Source organism: Camelus dromedarius, chromosome 18 (assembly GCF_036321535.1).
Source record: "Camelus dromedarius isolate mCamDro1 chromosome 18, mCamDro1.pat, whole genome shotgun sequence".
NCBI lineage: Eukaryota > Metazoa > Chordata > Mammalia > Artiodactyla > Camelidae > Camelus > Camelus dromedarius.
The window spans coordinates 33,096,384-33,118,250 of record NC_087453.1 but is presented as its reverse complement, the minus strand read 5'-3'; the positions used below and the strand labels follow the sequence as shown (position 1 = coordinate 33,118,250).

General features: G+C 40.1%; 1 pseudogene; it reads right to left on the bottom strand.

The window, feature by feature from the left end:
• Positions 1 to 201: 201 nt before the first annotated feature.
• On the bottom strand, positions 202 to 19,988 carry LOC135323387 (collagen alpha-1(XII) chain-like; annotated as a pseudogene).
• Between the last annotated feature and the right edge of the window lie 1,879 nt (positions 19,989 to 21,867).

The window sequence follows — 21,867 nt, the reverse complement described above, 5'->3', positions numbered from 1 at the left end:
TTTCCTCAGGGAGTTTCTATTGACTACTTTTTCCCCTGTGTTATGGCCAAACTTTTCTGTTTCTTTGTACATCTTGTAATTTTCTGTTGAAAACTGGACATTTAAAATATTACAATATGGCAGATCTGAAAGCCAGATTTTCCTCATCTCCAGGGTTTATCGTTGCTTCCATTGTCATTGCTGCTGCAGCTATTTATTTAGTTACTTTCCTGAACACAGAGACTCACGGGTGGTTTCCTGAGCAGTCCCTGGGGGATCCCTCTCATCACACACTGCAGAAATGCTGACTGTGTACACAGTCTGTGAGAAGAAGTCTTTAAGACACATGCTGGCCTATGGCCTGTCCACCTCTAACTATAAGAGAGCCCAAAAATGCATGGACTAAAGCTGTGCCTGGCACTATTGTCTGGTAAATGATGACTGCCTAGGAATTCAAACAACCTAATCATTTCCCGTGTCTCCCTTTACATCACTGCCTGATTTCTCTCAGAGAAATTCTCCTGTGCATTAGCTTATTTATTATGCACAAGAACCCTGTGTGACCCAATGGTCATTGTACCGCTTTTGAAATTGAACTCCAGAATGAGATAAACATGTTCACATGTATAAATGAGCTTCTGGACAATCCAAAGGAGCAGCATAGTCCATAACTGGGTGCTTACAGAAGCTATCTCTAGCTTCCAAAAATATTTCTGAGATCCTTACATGAATGGCCCCTCTGGCAAACATGAGTTTTAAATCCATTCACTGTTGGAGCCCCTCAGTTTGCTCCCATTTGGAGGCAGGTTATCATGGAAACAGCTCTCCACACCCATTATCATCTCAAAACTGCTCGGTCCCAATGGGACTCTCCTCAGATATTCTATTTATACTTTCCCTTTGTCCTACTCAACTGTCCTGTCCTCCTTTTACCTGACACACCCCACTCTTTCCAGTATCCCCTTGCTAGCTCTCATTTTTAGAAACATTATTATGACAATTTTTAGTCATTCATAGATGGCAGAGCATCATATAGGCATCTGGATGACAGGGAAACACCATCCTGATTCTATAACTCTGTCTACTAAGGGATAATGTTTTTGAGATTAATATCATACAGCAAAACATTTATAAACAAAATGTGAGACAGTCCAATATAGTATCAACATTCAAACAGTGTTTTATTAATGTATAATATAACAAGTTTTCAACACTAGATCAATAAAATGACAAGTATGCAAAATATGCTATCATCTATGCTTGTTTAGATTCTTTTGTTAAACCTACTAGGAAAGCAAGTATTTCTAAACCCATTTTAATCTCAACCTACCTCTTTGACATCCTCTTCTGATATTTTGTAGTGGACAATATATTTACACACTTTTCTAGGGGCAGGTCCCCATAAGACATTCCTGGTGCTGAGAGACACGTCTTGGAGTTTCAGGTCTCAAGGAGTGGGCAAAGGCACTGGAGATGCATGACAAATTAGGTCCAGATGTGGTTCTCAATGACAAAGCTCTAAAGCATCCACATAAGGTTTCAAGAAGTTGTTTGGAGAAAACACCAAGGTGTGCAGCAAAATTACAAACTGGTTGTGATGATACAAGTACCATGATTCTACCAGGTACAGTTGGATTCTTCTTAAGAAGGCTTCTTAGAAATAGGATAAATTTAAATTTTTATTACAACTCTAACTTCTCTATGTTAAATTTCTTTTACTGTATTTAAATAAGTTCTTACTTTCTGCTCAGCTCTAATAAAGCATAATTCACTATAAGTGTATAGCCCATGTTTATCAGATAGTTAAAGCAGTTGAGAGAAATCAAAATCAGTGATATGCTCCCTTAAGAATGTGATAGAAAAACAAATGGTCACAAGAGTGAAGAATGAAGATGAGCTGGAATTCAGCACAGATGCCTAAACAGAAGAAAATCCCAATGAAAAATCCACAACTTTATTGTGGTATAATTTCTGTACAGTAAACTACACATATTTTAGGTGCACAATTTGATGAATTTTGACAGGTATGTACACCTATGAAGCCACCACCACAATCAAGATACCTAACATTTCATTGGGAGTTTGAAATTTGAACCTCTTAGAGATTTTCTTTTGCTCTCTGAAACATATCCTACTTTTTCAAGGTGCCTGTTTGACCAATTTCCTTTTTCTCTCTTTTCAGCTCTATATATCTCTCTTCTTGAATCTCTGTCTACACCTTCATGTTCCTGCACCTCCATCCTTTCCATATTTTCATCTATGTGCCCTTCCATCCTCTGCTGTTGCAGTCCAGCCCCGTATCCCAATCTAGAACCACATTCAACTTTAACCCCACCATGACTCTTGGGACTTTTCTCCCAGCACTCCCAGAACATGTCTCCATCCCTGGCTGGCTCCCCACTCTTCCCACCTGCCATCACTCCATGCCCACAAGCCAGCAGCTCCTGACAGGATCCAACATATATAAGATGATTATTTGCTGTCAGTGAATGTCTCCTGCCCCACCTTGCAGGTGCCTCTTTTCTGCTTCATCATGCTTCCGTATCACCCCCTATCCTTCTTGAAGTTTCCTTCCAACATCTTAATTTCCTTTGAAATGTAAGGAACATTACATTTAAGCCAAGTCAGCCATCCCAGAGTGCCCACCTCAAGAAGCAAGAAACAAAAATAGGCAAGGCAAGGGTCCTAAATATAATCACTGTCACTTTTCAAGAAAAATAACCTAAATGCTACTGAAACAAACCAGAAACATGAAAAGGGCTGAATAACACACAGACAAGAAGTGCAAATCATGAAGGAGTCTGTGTCTTCTGTATTGTTCTGTATTATTCATACCCAACACCTAAGCACAGGACTGGAGTATCATAGATGATCAATATACTTTGACATTTAATTAATTAATAATTTGCTTAACTGAAACAGACTATCCATATGGGCCATGGAGTTTCTACTTCAAGAAGAAGAACTTGGAACACCTTGATCTTAAACTTAATCTCTTCCACCAAAACTACACTCACCCAACATTCCTGCCTCACCAGTGCTACATACCATCTTTCGATGTATCTACAACAAAATTGATTGTAAGATACACCATTCTTTTGTATCTTACTCCCTGATCGACACCTCACTAACAACAATTGTAAGACACTGCTGACTGTAAGATACATCTCGAAATCAGGCGTGTTTAATATGGAAAGATAAATGCAAATCCTAGAACCAATGTAAGATGCTGCCACAAGTCTAGAAAGAGTCTTAATTCTCAAATTTGATTGCAGTAAGTTATAACCCTACAACTTATGCACACATTATCAAATTATTATTAGCATCATTGGGTGAAAGAAAAAGCCTAAAGAACATTATATTCACAGAAATAAGGGAAGAAGGAAAACTAGTGATGTCTTACAGGTCACCTCCATTGTGGTGACAGGTTAACTTGTGAGGTCATACAGGATGGCCTGGAAGATGACCATGTACTCTGTGTTGGGAAAGAGTTCACTCAGCTGCACATCATTCACTGTCAGCCATACATATCTGCAGATGGATATACTGAATGTAAATAACATATTCAGATTAAATGTTTCCACTAACTGGGGACAGCCAGTAACACTGATTTGTAGATTTTTGTTTTCTTTTCCATTATACTTTATCACAAGATATTGAATATACTTCCCTGTGTATACAGTAGGCCTTTGTTGTTTATCTCTTTTATATATAGTAGTGTGTGTCTGCTAATCCCAAATTCATTTATCACTCCCCTCTTTCCCATTTGGTAACCATAAGTTTGTTTTCTGTATCTGTGAGTCTATTTCTGTTCTGTAAATGAGTTCATTTGTATCATTTTTTAGATTCCACATATAAGAGATATCATATATTTATCTTTCTCTGTTGGACATACTTCACTTAGTGGGATAATCTCTAGGTCCATCCATGTGGCTGCAAATGTCATTATTTCATTAGTTTTATGGCTGAGTAATATTCCATTGTGTATATATACCACATCTTCTTTATCTATTTATCTGTCCATAAGCATGTACATAACACAACATTTATTTTTTATTTCTCTGAACTGCCTTTCCTTTTATTGCAGTAATATTTGCTAAGATGTGTCACAGACCATAAATCCAACCTGCTGTTTTTCTATTTTGCATGTAAAGTTATAAGTGAGTTCATAAGTAACTGCCATTTCATGGGGACTCTAAACCAGTGAATTATCAGGAAGACTCAATGATAAAGAAACAAACATCTCCCGCCTCTTTGGGTTTGGTCCATTCTGTGGCATTGATGAGTTCATATAACAAGGTGTAGCCCCTCCCACTGGCTGTCACTGGACCTGCCTGGTGGTAGAGCCAATGTCATAAAAGTTGAGGCTGACTACAGGGACTGGCACTGTAGGAATGCAAAAGCAGATATCAGTCCACTTCCTCTTACTCTGCTCATTTTTAAATTGTTTTTTTCCCACTTAATTATTGATGTTTGTATGCACTAAATAGAGAAGGGATTACTGTGAGTAATCAGTGGGAGTTAATATAATCCTTTCCTTTCTGCTAACAAAAACCCAAGCTCATTGTTTATCTCCACCTCATACTCAGGGACTGCATGTTATAACTATTTCATAGAGAAAAGAAGTTTAAATTTAAAATGACATTCCAGTGAGTCCATATGGCAGACAAACAGAGACCAACCTCCTGAGATATCAATCCCTTTTTCTGGAAAATCTTTAAGTTGATGATTTTTGTTTTTCAATCATAGGATTTAATACATAAAAAAACCAATACAATATTTCATTTCATCTTTCTTTTTAAAACATTTTAAATGAGAGCACCTTATACTAATATGTGAAACTTAGGGGATGATAGGCTTTTTGAAGATCAGCCCATGAGGCAGAGTAAAATGTTTACAGTCTCCTTTCCACATAACACCCACACATCTTTCTACTTTTTGTCCAATGTTTAAGTTTAAAGTTTTAAGGAATTATCAGATTAATCTTGCCCACTATGAAATATATTATTTCCCACCTCTGATGGTCTAATATGAAAGGAAATAAGAGATAAGGACCTAAGAGACTGGGCAGTGAGTAGAGTCAGTTCTTGCCTTGGAGAGAGTTACACCCACTCCTTCTTCTTACAAGTGGCCTCCCTCTTTCCTGGAGACCAGCCAAGAAGATGGAAGAAGAAAAGGGTATTTTTATATGGCCTCAGAAACCCTACTGGGAAAAGGAGTGAGAAACATCTTGCCCCAAAGCTGTACTCAAAGCCAAAGCCATCAGATCTTCTCTAGCAAAGGCCCAAATCCAAAAAACAGGGGATAAAGGGGGAAATCTCACTGCCAGCCTGAAGATCTAGCCATGTGCAGCACTGAACCTGGTTACTCCTGCACAGCTGCTCTTCCAGACAGTCCTAGACCCACTCCCCACATGGTATCTTCCCTTAAGAAGTGGAGAACTACTTGTAGATAGATCATGGTGAGAGTAAAATTTATATATTTAGATGTCTGATAAAATGAGATTTTGGGTGTTAACAGCTCTGATTTCATTAATAAATTATAAGTAATTCTAAAAATGTTAAGGAAAAAGTGAATAACTGAGAAAGATACTGTTCTCTGTGAGATATCTGTGGCCATGACTACCCATTCCACCAGTGGGGACCCGTGACATCAGGACCAGACAATAAAAGCAGAAATCATACAGTATTTATTGAGCACAAACAGCACACTCAGTAAATGTGCATTGAATGGATATTGAATAAAAGAATGCTCAGAATTCTGACAAAAATTCCACATGGGCTTCATCTTCTTTATGTTAAAAAATAAATCAAGGAGAAGATCTTTTTAAAAAATCAGACTAACAGGTTTTTTCTATGCTCTTCAGAGGCTCACTATATTCATTTTCTACCACTGAAGACACACTAACAACATACTCAGTTTTGGGCTTCAGATCTTTTATGACTGTGTTACTTTCCAACTGGTTCTCATAAAACTAGGGGAAAAGTAAAAAAGAATAAAATAAAAACAACTTAGATTATCATCACTTCTCTCTTTTCTACTATAATCACACTGAAGCTGTTAACTCCAATGAGCTTAGAAATTAGATTTTAATGAGGCCCTTGTCTTTTTGGCAACCACCAGATTGCAATGAGATCTTGGACAATTCACACAATTTATTCTCCCAGCTGTTGCTTCTTTATTTGTGAAATGCATGGGTAAAACTAGATCATCTTCAATGTTCCCTTCCTCTTCTATGATTCTTGTATAAACTCATGAATAAATTAAGCATCCTCCAATAAAATTTTAATTAAAAATTGTATTGCTATTCTGCAATTCTTAGAAACCATAAGAATTTAAGCCAAGCTCTTTGCCTCTAATTAAGCCCAAATAGAATTGCCTGCCTAGCAAGAAATGCAAAGCACCCTGGACTCAGTTTGGCCCCCTCTCCATTCCTCTTGCTCCTCATCCAGCACTGTTCTCAGGGTCCTAATGAAGAGGACCTGATCTCTGGATCAGGAAGGAGGGGGCTTTAGGTGGTGTCTACTCACTTCTTGCCATTTCCCTCCAGAAACTGAGTAGGATTCCACTTCATATCTATCCACACTGTCAGAAGTAGGTGTCTAGCTCACTCTCAAACTGTGATGGGTTCACTAAGAAATGATAAGTTAGAAGGTGCTTCCAAGCCACCTACTCATGGAAATAAAGTGCAAACACTTTTTTCATTTTTAAGCAAGTTGTTGACATTTAAATTAGGTTGAAGTAGGGGAGAGGGTATAGCTCAGTGGTAGAGCTCATGCTTAACATGCACAAAGTCTTGGGTTCCAGCCCCAGTACCTCCATTAAAATAAATAAACAAACCTAATTACCTCCCCCACCAAAAAAATCCCAAAATAATAAACAATTTAAAAAAGTCATACTTCAAAAAAAAAATTAAGTTGAAATATTTTCCTCTCCATATTTCAAGCTTTTACACACATTCTTTCACATGCTAAGTAGTCACAGTAACTCAGTTTAGAGGCCCAATGCCCAAAAGTCCTTTCTGAATGGATGGTCAAAGAGTTCTTCAGCCTCAGAAGACTCAACCTTGAGCTCACTCTCTCTCACTAAAACTTGCTCCCCCTCTTCCGGATGGCACCACAAGTTCACCCCTCACCTAGAGCTCAAAACCTCTGGATCATACTTTAATACTTTCTCCTCTATCTAACCTGGCACATGTATCAGTAAACGACAACTGGGGTCCTGACAATTACACTACCTGTATCACTACTGGCATCATCCAAGTTCACTGCCCTCATTATCATTCTGAGGGCATTTTGAATATTATTTACATCCACGTCTTATCTCCTTAACTATAACTCATGCTCTATGAGGACAGAACTGGCTTCTTATTCATATCTAGTTCCCTGACAAGATCTAATTCAGTGATAAAAGAAGCTAACCTTTTTTCTCATTCAAGACAGAGGAAGAATAACCACATTTTCTAAAACTTGGGAAGATTCTACTGCCTTTGTTTTCTCTGTGGAAATCATTATAGGTAAAATGACTAATACAGAAAAATATTTGGAATAAATATTAATGAAAAATGGAAATATTCATTTAAATATGACCATTAGAAAGATGTTCCAAATAATAATTATAGAAGAATTAATCCAATGACTCCATAAGCATGGACTTTCATTCTCAAATAAGCCCATTCTATTTTCTTTGTAAGCCAAAACTGGGGAAAAGCATTTCCATTCTTAGTATCCTAACCTTAATTGCACAAAATTATCAAGCAATTTTACTGTCTGGGAAACTAAATGAATGCCACTATTACACAGTAGATAATAAAAAAAAAAGGAAAATAGATAAAAGATGTTTTCATCAACACTCAAAGTTGTCTCTAACTGAATAAAACTACAGTTCCCTTTGCTAATCTAGAGCCAGAAACCTACAGTATCTGGCTTCCTGGCTGTTATGTTTTTCCAGGGAAAATGTCAGTCTGTTGTTCAAAATCCAAAAAGAAAATCTGCAAAATTTTGGAGACAGAATTACAAGAAACATTCAAATTAATGTATCCTCAGTACCCAAAGCATGTGACCCTTTTCTGCCACTTTGTTAAATGCATTCCAATTTTCCAAAACCAGAATAAATTAGTGAAAGACAGCCTTTACTATAATCTACATATATTTGAAAGAAATTATAATCATATAACATGAGCCATGATTTTTATCATTAATTTTCCAAAAACCTTCAATTTGGTGCTTACCATGTTTTGTCCAATGATTTACACAGAAAATAACCATTTCACACTACCCTTTGTCACTACAAATTCATTTCTATAACTTTATTTCTAAAACTTAATTCCTTATCAATAGCTACCTTTTTTAAAAAGGAATTCTATAAACATCTTTAACAATTTGACCCTGAGTAAGTAATTTAACTTCCCTAAATCTGTTTCTTCACTGATAAAGAGAGATGACATCCTTTATAAAAGTCCAAGCTCTAAAATTATAATTTGTCTTTATATTTAAAGGTTATAAGTGTAAAGTATCAAATGTGGTCATCAGTAGTTGGGGCAAAACAAATCATATGTAAGATCCCTCTTCCATTCCTAATCAGAAACAAAAGGTAGCAAGTTTTAGAAAACAATATCTGTGAAAAACCATTTAATAGTAGCTTAAGAGTTACATAGAGTGAAGATGCTTTACCAGAAAGTAGATATATACCAGCAAAGAAATTACCCTCAAATGAGCTAGAAGTCATTTATAGTTTGATGCCAACAGGAAAAAAAAAAAAAGGCAAGGACTAAACCAATGATTCTCAACTGGGGGCAGTATTCTCCCCAGAAGACATTGGCAAATTCTGAAGATACTTTTAGTTGTCACTACTCAGGTAATGCTACTGGTATCCAGTGGGCAGACTCCAGGGAAGCTGCTAAACATCTCACAATGCACAAAAGAATCCACTCCCTCCATCCAAAAAAGAATTATCTGGACCAAAACATCAATAGTGCTGAGGATGAGAAACCCGGGGCTAATCTGACCTGGTCCTTTGACACTGTCACACAAGTTGATGATGAGGTCATCCATGATCTTGGAGAGGGACTCAAAATCTGCCACGTTGTATGTGTGGGTATCATCGAGATCTGCTGCAATCATCTTTAACTCAGCTTCATCAGCATTTTTAACACCTTGTAAAAAATAGATGCATACAAATTAAAAAAAAAAAAGTCTAAGAAAAAAATCAATAGAATAAAGCCAACATTTCATGGGCTATACCTATATATTTGATGTTAACGAGAATGTTTATATGATTTTCCTCAATAATCAAATGATTACATACCTCTAGCTATAAAATAAAAACAAAAATTAATATTAACCAAAGACAACTTTGTTTAGATTCTCCTAAGTGTTTCCAGCAACAATTACCCACCAAAAAATGTCTCTCCAGTGTTTTTTCTGGAAAGTAAAATAACAGATATCAAAAATAAACATGGTGCTGTGGAAAAATGAACAGAAATTTTCCTGAGTCCTATTAATAGTACATTTGTTCTCTTGATCCATTATTGTCTTCCAATAAGCCACAGAGTTTTGGCCCATTGCAAGGGGAAAAGAAGAAAGTGAATTAACTTCCTGGCACAGCATTTTGATAAATTATGTCATAGGGAAAATGCATTTGCTTGTTCGCCCATGCTTCATAAAATATTTTTAACTACACAATGATCCTCAGCACATGTGTAAGCCCTGAGGGCACAGCTAGTCTTTTCAGTGCTTACCAATAGCAAACATCTGCACACATTCATCCTTCAGTTTCCTTGACGATGTCTCAGCATCATCTTGTGATTTTCCATCAGTGATGAGAACACCAGTTTCTCGATCTCGAGCCCTCATGCCAGCTTGGGTCTTGAAGCTCTGTTGGTGAATGAAGTTCAAAATCATACCTCATTGAATTTTAAAAGATAATCCATCACATGGTTATCTAGCCACAAGCTTTGACTGCAAGCAAGAGCTCCAAGTGCACCAGATCAGTTTGACTCACCTGTGAGGGTATTGCCTCCTTTGCAAGGTAAGTTTGCCACAGCTTGCAACAAGCTCTTCTTGTCTCTGTGAGTATTTAACAGCCACTGTGTTCTGAGGCCCCCACTATACTGAGCAAGTGTTAAAGTGACACCATTGGTGTTAGTGTATATCAAAGAGCATAATGGAAATAGCTAAATGTCTTCAATATTGTCAGACCTACCAATCTGCACTATTTTGGGGCCAAACTCAAAGACTTCCACAATGCCAGAAATAAAACTTTTCACAATTCTAAAGTTTGCTCAGCCAAGACTCCATGATCTGTCCACCAGCAACACTATGTCTGCTTCTGCCCTTCAAACACTCCATCCCTGATGTGGTAGTTGTAAGACAGCACAGAGTCAGGAACAGGTCTTTGTAGGGTGACTTCCTAGCCAAACCTCTGCCACCCTCACACACTCGGTGTCAACTGTCTCAGCTGTGTGGCTTAGCTAGGTGATTTGGGTTTAAGACTTCAAAAATATGTCCCTATGACTTATTAACCTCAAATAAGAGTCCCAAGAATCATCAACTCCTGCAATAATTATTTCAATAGAAAAGCTTTCCTTCTTTTTTGACTGTATTTCTCAGCCACAACTGTAGAACATGGAGACTTAAACTGTCATTGTAAATTTGAATGAGCTCACAAGCCAAAAAGCTGATATATGTAAATGGAAAAGTAAGCCATCTAACCATAAAGCAATAACAGTTTTAATTAAACTTTTAATAGGACCTAAATATTAGATTTTGCTTATTTCTCAATATTTTTAAAACATACTTCCTTTCCTTTTTATGTTGCTGTTAATGTTTTATATTTATTTTTATTTTGGGGGGAGGTAATTAGATTTATTTATTTATTTTTAATGGAGGTACTGGGGGTTGAAGCAGGACCTTGTGAATGCTATGTCAGTGATCAGCTATACCCCCCCTTGAATTTTTCTCAACATTCAATGGTCATTAGCAGACAAGTATGAGATAAACTGTCAAAATGCAAAGCTGCAAAACATTTGAATGAGCCAAAAATATCCTTTAAATTAATGAAAGTTCCCAGTTAAGTATTACATCATATGAAGGATTAGGCCCATATATCTTAAAATTAGACATTTTGAATTCAAAATATATTGTTTAAAAACCTGTTAGCTAGTATATTATTCAGTTATTCATTACTCAAATTAATCATCTGCTGTGTATAACAATCAGGTAAATACATATGGTAAAGTCTGCATACTTAAAAAATCAAGACAGAAAGGAGACAATCTAGAAAAAAGGATGTAAACAAGTATAAAAATTGAGAGCAACAGAGACAGCAAACACAAACTCTCATACAAAGCTTCAGTGCTTTGGAAAGAGAAAATTATCCCAATATCCTCAGTGCACAAGCTACAAAATAAAAATATCAGTTAATATCATCATAGAAGAAACAATAGAACATTCATGCAAAGCTGCAAGAGTTGACTCTCTTTTATGTACTTCTTTTTTTAACTTTTTTTATTAAGTAATACTCATTTTACAATATTGTGTCAAATTCCAGTGTAAAGCACAAATTTTCAGTTATACATGAACATACATATATTCATTATTATTTTCTTTTTGCTGTGAGCTAACACAAGATCTTGTATATATTTCTCTGTGCTATACAGTATAATCTTGTTTATATATTCTACATATGCTTGTCAGTATCTACAAATTTTGAAAACCCAGTGTGTCCCTTCCCATCCCCAGTCCCCTTGGCAACCACAAGTTTGTATTCTATGTCTATGAGTCTGTTTCTGTTTTGTATTTATGGGTTTGATTTTGGTTTTGGTTTTGGTTTTTTTTTAATTCCACATAAGCAATCTCATATGGTGTTTTTCTTTCTCTTTCTGGCTTACTTCACTTAGAATGACATTCTCCAGGAGCATCCATGTTGCTGCAAATGGTGTTATGTTGTCGGTTTTTATGACTGAATAGTATTCCATTGTATAAATATACCACTCTTTCTTTATCCAGTCATCTGTTGATGCACATTTAGGCTATTTCCATGTTTTGACTATTGTAAATAGTGCTGCTATGAACACTGGGGTGCAGATGTCATCCTGAAGTAGGGTTCCTTCTGGATCTATGCCCAGGAGCAGGATTCCTGGGTCATACAGTAAGTCTATTCCTAGTTTTTTGAGGAACCTCCATACTGTTTTCCACAGTGGCTGCAGGAAACTGCATTCCCACCAGCAGTGTAGGAGGGTTCCCTTTTCTCCACAGCCTCTCCAGCATTTGTCATTTGTGGACATTTGAATGATGGCCATTCTGTTTGGTGTGAGGTGATACCTCATCGTACTTTTGATTTGCATTTCTCTGATAAATAGCGATACTGAGCATTTTTCATGTGTCTATTGATGATTTGTATTTCTTCAATGGCGAATTGCTTGTTTAGGTCTTCTGCCCATTTTTGGATTAGTTTTTTTGTTTTCCTATTAAGTTGTGTGAGCTGCTTATATATTCTGGAGATCAAGCCTCTGTCAGTTTAATCTTTTGCAGAAATGTTCTCCCATTCCATAGGTTGTTGTTTTGTTTTGCTTATGGTTTCCTTTGTTGTGCAAAGTTTGTAAGTTTAATTAGGTCCCATCTGTTTATTCTTGCTTTTATTTCTATTGCTTGGGTAGACTGGTCTAGGAGAACATTTTTGAGATGTATGTCAGATAATGCTTTGCCTATATTTTCTTCTAGGAGGTTTATTGTATCTTGTCTTATGTTTAAGTCTTTGATCCATTTTGAGTTTATTTTTGTGTATGGTGTAAGGGAGTGTTCTAGCTTCACTGATTTACATGCTGCTGTTTAGTTTTCCCAACACCATTTGATGAAGAGGCTGTTTTTATTCCATTATATGTTCTTGCCTCCTTTGTTAAGGAGGATTCATTGACCAAAAGTTTGTGGGTTCATTTCTAGGCTCTCTATTCTGTTCCATTGGTCCGTATGTCTGTTTTTGTACCAATACCATGTTGTCTTGATTCCTGTAGCTCTGTAGTATTGTCTGAAGTCTGGGAGAGTTATTCCTCCAGCCTCTTTCCTTTTCTTCAGTAATAATTTGGCAATTCTAGGTCTTTTGTGATTCCATGTAAACTTTATTATGATTTGTTCTAGTTCTGTGAAATATGCCCTGGGTAATTTGATAGGGATTGCATTAAATGTGTAGATTGCCTTGGGCAGTGTGACCATTTTAACAATATTGATTCTTCCAACCCAGTAGCATGGGATATCTTTGCATTTTTTTAAGTCTTCTTTAATTTCCTACATCAGTGTTTTATAGTTCTCCATGTATATGTCTTTGACCTCCTTGGTTGGATTTACTTCTAGGTATTTTATTACTTTGGGTGCTATTTTAAAGGGGATTGTTTCTTTACTTTCTTCTTCTGTTGATTCATCATTACTGTAAAGAAATGCAACTGAATTTTGAATGTTAATCTTGTAAACTGCTACTTTGCTGAATTCTTTGATTAGTTCTAGTAGCTTTGTCTGGACATCTTAGGGTTTTCTGTATATAGTATACTGTCATCTACATAAGTGAGACTTTTACCTCTTCTTTTCCAATTTGGATCCCTTTTATTTCTCTCTCTTGCCTGATTGCTGTGGCTAGGACTTCCAAGACTATTATGAATAGGAGTGGTGATAGTAGGCAGCCTTGTCTTGTCCCAGGTTTTAGTGAGAAGCTTTTGAGTTTTTCACTGTTGAGTACTCTGCTGGCTGTAGATTTGTCATGTATAGCTTTTATTATGTTGAGATATGTTCCCTCTGTACCCACTTTGATGAGAATTTTCATCATAAATTGGTGTTGAATATTATGAAATGATTTTTCTGCATCTATTGAGATGGTCATGTAATTTTTATCCTTTCTCTTGTTGATGTGATGTATTACATTGACTGATTTGCATATGTTGAACCATCCTTGTATCCCTGGATTGAACCCCAGTTGGTCATTGTATATAATATTTTTTATGTGCTGTTGGATTCTATTTGGTAATATTTTGGTAAAGATTTTTGCATCTATGTTCATCAGTCATGTTGGCCTGTAATTCTCTTTTTTGGTAGTGTCTTTGCCTGGTTTTGGTATCAGGGTGATGGTGGCTTTATTGAATGAGTTTGGTAGTATTCTCTCCTTTTGAATCTTCTGGAAGAGTTTGAGAAGGACTGATGTGAGTTCCTCTTTGATTGGTAGAATTCTCCAGTGAAGCTCTCTGGCCCTGGAGTTTTATTTGTAGGGAGGTTTTTTTATTGCTAATTCAATTTTATTTCTAGTGATCAGTTTGTTCAAGTAGTCAGTTTCTTCTTGATTCAGCCTTGGTGGACCGTATGTTTCCAGAAACTTGTCCATCTCCTCTAGGTTATCCATTTTGTTTCCATATAGTTGTTCATAATATTCTCATATGATATTCTGTATTTGTATGTTATTTGTTATAATTTCTCCATTTTCCTTTCCTACTTTGCTTATTTGTGCTCTTGCTTTTATCTTCTTTGTGAGCTTGGCCAGAGGTTTGTTGATTTTATTTACTCTTTCAAAAAGCCAGCTCCTGGTTTGATTGATTATTTTCCATTGTGTTTTAAATCTCTACTTTATTTATTTCCTCCCTGATCTATATTATTTTCTTCCTTCTGCTGAGTTTTGGAGTTTTTTACTCTTATTTTTCTAATTCTTTTAGCTCTTGGGTTAGATTGTTTATTTGAGATTGTTCTTTGTTGAGGAAGGCCTGTATCACTATAAACTTCCCTCTAGCACTGCCTTTGCTGTGTCCCATAAATTTTGTGTGGTTGTGTGTTCATTATCAATTGTCTCAAGGTATATTTTTAATTTCAACTTTGATTTCATCATTGAGCCATTGGTGTTTTAGTAGCATGTTATTTAATCTACAGCCTGTCATTATCAGCACCTTTTCAATGCTGCTTGGCTTTGACAGCATCACAGAGAAGCCGAGTACCAGAGATAAGTGACTCAAGTTGCTGAGACTTTTTTCCTATACTTGATAGTAGGTTTTTCTTTGGAGGGGCAGACAGGAGGGTCTGGGGTAGGGGAGACTAGATTGCTAAGTCATTAGATTGACAGGTCACTAGATCGCTCCAATTCCAAAACCCCTGCTGTGGGCACCCAGCCAGTCAGGAGGCATCAACGTGGCCACTGTCCGCAGTCCTGCGTGCCTCGGTGCAGAGGGTATTCTTAAGTTAGGCTGGTGTTTTTTGGTTCCTCCCTGGGGACCAGAACCTAGCTTTATCACTTGTTTCAGTTGTTGCACAGTAAGAAGAGATGACATTCCTGGATTGATGACCTGGGAGCCAAGGCCTGAGAACTCCATCTTTTTAAAGTGGCTAGAACCTGAGAATCCCAATGGATTGCTTCTAGTGTATGAAATAAAACATGGACCACAAGTTGAGGTAAGACAGGGGCAGTGGCCCATGTCCGGGTGTGTTTCCATTACAGGTGATAGTGGATATTATACTGTGACACAGAGCACCTGGTCAGCTTATGACTTTAAACAATAACGTAAGGACATAAGTCCGTCAGGATTTAGATCTTCCTACTGGCTCCACACTCCTTGAGGAATTCTCAGAGTGTGCAAGGAGCTGGCTTATTCTCACCCTCAAGACACTACTTTGTTGCATAAAATGATTTTTCAACCTAGACTATATTGGGCTTAATAACTTAATCTTTCTGGAACTCTTTTTGGTTAAAAAGATAAGAGTTGGTTAACTTGGGTGTGCTTAGAGTTACTAGAGGACTGCCATGGTGTAAGACTTGGCTTTTCCCCTTTTACTGCAAATAAAGGTCACTGTTAGGTGGGAAGTTGCCTGGTCCTCACATGTTTGTGGGAAATTGATACATGTGTTTTATTTCACCAGGATCAGCGGGAATGGGTATTCAGACAGAAGTACAGAAGTATGGAGGGGCCAAGCTGAGCCAGCTCAATGCAGGGAACTACCTGGCCTGGATCCAGGCCACCTCTTTCTCTGGCAATGGGTCTTGGACCAGTCCTGATTTCTTCTATGTCCAGGCCAAAAGTAAGGCTTGTGGAGGGAGTAACTGGAAAAACTGAAAGCAGGTGGGGCCAGAAATGGGGAGGCATGGGTCACTGTGACTCTCTGATTTTCTGATTTCTGTTGGCTGGCTTTCAGAAGCTGGCACCACATCTGAGAGCCCAGTCTGGGGACCTTTGGTGCTTGGAGTCCCAAACCTTATCTGATGGGCTAGGAGAGTCTGAATCCCTCTTTTGATGAAGTCAGCAAGGGGCCTTTGATCTCAACTTGGCTTATGTACAAAGCAATTTACATAGCACTGTATTGAACATTCTGCCTCCTTCTTTGTCAGGGATGCTGGTTGGGACTCAGGTTCAGAGCTTAGAATCCCAAGGTGGGGTGGAGACCTGGGAGGCCATCTGGTCCCACTGCTCTGGGCCAAGAGTCACTGTGACAGCACTCCAGGCTGAGGCATGACCCCCTTCACTGCTCATTGGTAAAATGCAGGTGTATGTTTAAAGCAGCAACACACATTGAAAACTCACAGTGCTCACCCCTTGGCACAGAGACTGGGCCATGTTGTGAGCTTATGCTCAAACCATCACCAAGACAGAAGTCTTTGTATATCCTTGTAGCTTATTTTATACCTAATAATTTGTACCTCTTAATCTCCTCCCCTACATTGCCCCTCCACCTTCCCTCTTCCAACTGGTAACCACTAGAGAAATTTATTTTTCAGTATGATGTGAGGTGCGGCTGCAAGTTCATTGAATGTCACCTGACAATCAGATGAGCCTGGGTCTATGTCCTGGTTCTCTATTTGTTCCTTTGGTCTGTATTTAACCCTGCACCAATTTCACACTGCCCTTGGCCAATACCTCCCAACTTACCAACACAGGTGAGGTAGAGCACTGCATAGGCCAGGGGCAGGGTCTCATGGCTGGAATGGTAGAGAATCTGAACTTGTAGAGAGATGGGCCCAGGGTCAAGCTGGCTGAAGCCAAGAGCCTGCCCCCAAAAAGGTCTTGGGGGATCTGGCAAAGAGGGGAGGAGACCTCAGGAATCTCTGTACACTGAAGTTGGGTTTACCAACTAAGACTCCTCCTTTAGTCTTCTCTGTGTCATTTATTTTTCCATGTCTCAATTGGCCCATCTGTAAAATGGGAACTATATGTGAGGGACCCCATGGAGACCTGTGTCCCATTGCTGCCAGTGACTACTGTACGATTTGGGTGAGCCTCCACTCCCCTTTGCATCTCCATTTCACCAGTCATCAAATGAGGGGTTTGGATGGGGCAGGCTTTAGGGATTCTATTTTCATGGTAGGATTCAGATAAGCCTCAACTTGAGCCCAGGAAATTTGGATTCTGTGACCTTGGCCAAGGCCCTTCACCTTTCTGAGCTGCCTCAGTTTCCTCACCTGCAAAATGAGGACCACACAGGTCCCTACCTCAGAGGATGGTCATGTAGCTCTGAAACAATCCACATAAAAGACTAATCCCATTGGAAATGCACAAGAACTACCAGTTTCTGTTATTAGAAGGAGTTAGTGTAAAGCTCAGGAGTCAGACAGCCTGGGCTGGGATTCAGAATCTACCAGGTGAGGACATCCCTGGAAAAGTTACTGTTCTCACTGGGCCTCAGTTTCCTCAGCTGTAGAGGGGATGATAACATTTCCATAGGACTGATTTCAGGCTATGAGGGTGAAAGACAGAACCATGTGACATACCTATCATGGTGCCTGGTCCGCAGTAGGGACCGAATACCTGCCAGAGGTGAGGCTGAAGATGCGGGTGATGAGAAAGCAATTCCATGCAGATGCAACAAAGCCCCTTTGCCCCCCAGCTCTCATCCTGCACATTCCCTCCTGCTGTGGGTCCCTCCACTCTCTGGCTCTGATGTCCTCATCTCAGCCAGAAGGTTCAGGATCTTGTAGGGGCCACACACCCCTCCAGTCCTGGGAGCCCCTAAATCCTGTGGTTATTAGACCCCATGTGCCAAGCCCCAGCAATGATGTTCACCGCAGGCAATTACTTGAATCTTGGCCAAAAGTGGGGGGGAGGAACTGAGGACCCCTCTGACCACCCTCCTCAATCCCTGTGATCCTTAGGGCAAGGAACTTAGAGCACCCAGGGAGGAGGCTGGATTTGGTGTTGGAATAGGAAACCTTGGATCTGCTACAGACTGGCTGAGTGCCTCCAGGGGCCTCCTACCCTCTGGGCCTCAGCATCCTCACCTTTGAAGTGGGGAGATGCTGCCCTCGAGCTTGGATGGTTAGGGAGTTCTGGGAAAAGGTCCAGCTCATGGTAGGTGCTTAAGTAATGTTGGCATTCTCCACTCCCCTAGAGGGGGAGAAAGGTGAGTCAGCTCATGTCCAGAACTCTGCCCTGGTGTGTGTGCCCACTGGCACTGGGGATATTGGGGAGGGCCAGCTGCCAGTCTGAGGTAGGTTTGAAGGAACATCATGGTGTATCAGGAGCTGAAACTCTGGCCCTGAGCTCTGCCTTCAGAGCCATTCATGTGGGTCAGAATCCCTGCAGGGTAGCTGAGCAGTGATGCTGAGAATCCAGGAACACAAGCTGCCCCATAGCCCCCTTCACCTTGCAGGCAGTGCACATGCTGGTCACAGTTGTCCTGGTCATCACAGTTCAGATTGTCCCTGGCACAGCCCACCAGCAGGATGGCTCCATACCCACCAGGCCCCCCGACCCACTTCTGCTGCCAATGGCAAAGCAGAGCTGGTGGTGGGGTCTCAGACCAGACCAGTACCCATCCCCAGTGTCCCCTTGGCCAGCATCTGAACCCCATCTCTTCATCTTCACCCCACCCTCTGAGGATAGGTCTGCTCCTGCTCAAGAAATGGAAATGGCTCCCTAGTGCCCACACCATCAAGTCCAACTACACGGCTGTCTTTAATGGATGTCCGTGTTATGCCTCCAGCCAGCATCCTTTTTCCCTAGGCAACTTCCTGACTGCAAGATCCATTCCTCCCTCCAGGCCTTGGCCCCTGCTGTCCTTGAACCTGGAATGTCCCCCTTATGGCATCGCTTTGGAGCCCAGCTCAAGTGGACTTCAAGTGAGTCCTCTTTGCTCACAAAGGCCAACTTGACCCTTATTCTCTATACTCCTAATGCATTAAGTGCCACCACAGTCCAGCCCAAAGTCTTAGTTTCAACCTTGGTAGATTTCCCTTTTCACCTAGATTGGGGGCTTGACATGCTACTGTCCAAGGATGACATTTGTCTCAGCAACTGCCTGTTTTTCTAAGTGAACTTTTATTGGAACATTGTCACATCCCTTTGCTTCTGTGTTGCCTGCAGCTCTCTCATCCCACAGTGGCAGAACCAAGTAACTGCAGCGGAGACAGCATGGCTCTCAAAGCCTCAAATAGTTACTAGCTTGCTCTTGCAGAAAATGTTTGCCGACCCCCAGTCTAGACTGAAAATCCAGAAGGACTTTTCCCTTCAAAGGAAGGTTTGGGCACCTGTGTGCTTGAAAATTCTTGGTGATGATTTTTCTCCCAGTGGAAGACCCCCAGCCATGCCTGGTTCCTCTTTGGCACCCCCCCTACCTCGGCATCAGCTGGGAGGCAGGAGGACACCTGGGTGGCCTCATCCCTTTTAGCCCAGCCTAGAGCAACTCCAAACTCCATCCCCCTTTCTGGGCCCAGCCAGAGATCCCCTGCCTTGTCCACAAAGCCCCTGTCCTGCCTGACTTCACAGTTCAGGTCGCAGTCCAGGGCTGTGTCTGCAAGGGGAGGGCAGAGGGCAAGTCACAACAGGGTTCCCTGGAGCCCAGCACAGGCCCATGGCCTCCAACTTCTAACCTGTTTGAGGACCCATCTGGGGCCAGGCAAACAGAAGTCATTTCCAAGAAGATACTGCCCAGAGGTGAGAGCATCTGGAACCCCTCACCCTGGGCTAGAGGCAGAGGCCTTGGGGAAGAAGAAGGGTCAGAGCAAAGGTCAACTGCTGCCCCCTCCAGGAAGCCTTCCCTGAACTCTCTCTTCTGCATCCCTACAGTCCTTGCTGTCCAGGGTGTGCCCTGTATGGAGCCCGGGTCACCCTGGATGCCCTTGGTCTGTAAGAAGCTGCTTCATCTCTTTGGGATGGGGCAGTGAGCCTGGACTCTGGTGTCAGTCACGAGTGTGAATCTGAGCTGGCGCCTACTGGCTGTGTGGCATCTCTGAGCCTCAGCTTCTTCCCAATTCTCATCCCCCTTCCCACCTTCTTAACCTTTCTGCCTAGAAATGTGGGGAGATTTTACAACACCAATGAAACACTGAAGGGAGAGAGGAGACCCCCCCAGCCCCCAGTATAGAGAGAGAGAATTTGAAATGATTTTTAATCGTGTGAAATGATACCAAATCACCATGCAACAGTGTATGAATCTCAGAAACATAACATGGGGCAAAAAAGTCCAACCCCAAAGAACGTGTGTAATATGATTTCATCCATAGAAAATTCAAATGTATGCCAAAATAGACTGTATTGTTTGGGCGTGACCACAAGATAGTGGTTACCTCTGTGGGAGGGAGGGGCTTATGATCAGAGAGGAGCTTGGTGGCAAGGTGTACTTTGGGGTGCTGGTCACATTCCATGTTATGTTTCTTGACCTGATGGTTGCCACACATGTAAAATAAAGCTTTGTGCACGTTTCTGTATGTATATTTTCTTTTTTTAATTAAAAAAATTTTAATTGAAGTATAGTCAGTTACAATGTGTCAATTTCTGGTGCACAGCCTAATGTTTCAGCCATTCATGTACACACGTATACTCCTTTTCATATTCTTTTTCATTATAGGTAACTATGAGATATTGAATATAGTTCCCTGTGCTATACAGTAGAAATTTGTTTTCTCTGTATGTGTATTTACCAATGAACAAGGATGTGTATGTTCTGGGATGGGGAGGCAGAAAGATACCCAACCTCAATCCTAACAAAAGAAAGGCAAATTAAAGCAACAGTGAGAACCTGTCCTCTCAGATTGTCAAAAATGGAAAAGGTTGATGATGTACAGTGTTAACAAGGCACTCCCATATGCTGTTGGTGGGTGTGTGAAGTTGTGTGGTCTTTTTTGAAGAGCCATTTGGCAATATCTACCAGAGTGTTAAATGTGCATTCCCTGTAGCTCACTGGATCTGCTTCTAAAAATGTTTCCTGCAAACAGAAAACAAACTATGGTTCCCAAAGGACAAAGCATAGGGGAGGGATAAATTGGGAGTTTGGGATTAACAGATACACATGACTCTATACAAAATAGATAAACAACAAGGTCCTATTATAGAGCACAAGGAATGATGCTCAATTTCTTGTAATGACATATAATGGAAAAATCTAAAGAGAAGAAATATATATGTATTTATATGTATAACTGAACCGCTTTGCTGTACATGTGAAACTGTTACTGAGTCCAAACTCTGCTCACGACATGACAGGCCAATAAATCAAAAGATAAGGTGTTGGTGCAAAGAATGGCAACTTTATTTGGAAAGCCGGCAGACTGAGAGGACGGTGGACTAATGCCTTGGAGAACTATCCTCCCCTAGTAAGAATACAGGATCATTTTATACAAAAAAAAAAAAAAAAAAAAAGACAGGGTTGGGTGTGTGTTAGTTGTTGTAAACTTCTTGGTGTAGGAATACTTTGTTCCTGCAGCTGTCCACGTGCAACAGATCATGGTGCTCCTCCAAATCCTCCATCAAAACAAATGTTACTTTCTAGTCTGCAGTTTGTTATCTTTATAGGAGTGCAGAAGTGCTGACAACCTTAAAGGTCAGTGCCCCGAGAACAGGCTCTGCTGTCTATTTCAGGCTACAGGCAACATTGTTTTACAAAAGGTGCAGAGCCGGCAATGCTAAGCCTGGGAGACTGGGCACAGGGTTAAAGCTTA